The following is a 1,295-nucleotide window of genomic DNA, read 5'->3' as shown; positions in this document are numbered from 1 at the left end:
GCCTTTAGTTGAGCAGTGATAGTTGTAGTTGTATCCACTTCAAGAACTCCTGCTACCTTGCCCTGTGGACATCTCTGGGTTGGATACTGATATTCATTAGCAGCCATCAGTTCAATTAGATCATAAGCTTCCTCATAACTCTTTTCCCGTAATGCTCCGCCTGATGCTGCATCGAGCATAGGTCAGGACTGTGCTCTCAATCTATTGTAAAAACAATTAATTATCATCCAATCAGGAATTCCATGATGAGGACACTTCCTAAGCATCTCCTTGTAGCACTCCCAAGCTTCACACAAAGATTCTCCCATTTGCTGCACAAATTGAGTAATAGCATTTCTGAATGCAGTTGTCTTCGCCATAGGGAAGAATTTAGTGAGAAACTTTTGAGCAAGATCTTCCCAAGTAGCAATCAAACCAGCTAGTAGAGAGTGTAACCAGCTCTTAGCCTTGTCCCTCATAGAGAATGGGAAAAGTCTAAGCTTAATAGCATCTTCAGAAACACCATTGAACCGGAAGGTGTCGCAGATCTCTATGAAATCCCTAATGTGCGTATTGGGATCTTCCGTTGGAGAACCCCCAAACTGGACTGAATTCTGTACCCATTAAATTAAGCCAGGCTTGATCTCAAAGGTATTAGCTGTGATAGTTGGCCTGACAATGCTAGATTGAATGTCATTGATCTTGGGTTGAGAAAAATCCATCAAGGCTCTCATTCGTGTTGCTGGATCTCCCATTGTAATGAGTACCTGAAACACAACAAGTAAACCTTGAAAGTAAAAAAAATCCGAGTCAGTGAACTCTAACGACCACTAATGACAAGCACATAAACAAAAAATTAACACCGAGTCCCCGGCAGCGGCGCCAAAAACTTGTTAGGGCGAAAACACGCGCTAAAATTCACGCAAGTATACGCGTTCGCAAGTAGTATAAGATATAAATCAGATTCGTTCCCACAGAGACTGGTTTAGGTTAAGTTCAATTTATGCACCTATGCAACAATGTATGATTATCGCTAAATGCTAAGATAAATAACAAATTGGGTTTTAATAAAACTAAGAGATTAAACTAACAATTATAACTAAGAGAACAAGAATGGTTGAATTAATATATATGACAAACATGGGATTCTAACTTCATTAAATACTTCATTCAATAGCCTTATTGTTCTTAACCTTAGCATGTGATGGTGATGACACTAATCAGATAACACGAAACTAGTAGATGCCAACTTTCGTTGTACAAATACCCTACTACCAAGCATCCACAAAAGAGATAGAAAGTTGAATAGACACCAA

General features: G+C 39.2%; 1 non-coding gene across 1 annotated transcript; it reads left to right on the top strand.

Moving 5' to 3' along the window:
• The first annotated feature begins 237 nt into the window (after positions 1-237).
• LOC141688351 (small nucleolar RNA R71) lies at positions 238-344 on the top strand. Its single transcript, XR_012561798.1, has one exon. It is a non-coding gene; the product is annotated as a small nucleolar RNA R71 (small nucleolar RNA).
• The last annotated feature ends 951 nt before the right edge of the window (positions 345-1,295 follow it).

This window comes from Apium graveolens, chromosome 9 (genome assembly GCF_009905375.1).
Source record: "Apium graveolens cultivar Ventura chromosome 9, ASM990537v1, whole genome shotgun sequence".
NCBI classification, from domain to species: Eukaryota; Viridiplantae; Streptophyta; class Magnoliopsida; order Apiales; family Apiaceae; genus Apium; species Apium graveolens.
The sequence above is the reverse complement of the archived record's forward strand: the minus strand, read 5'-3'. Positions and strand labels throughout refer to the sequence as shown.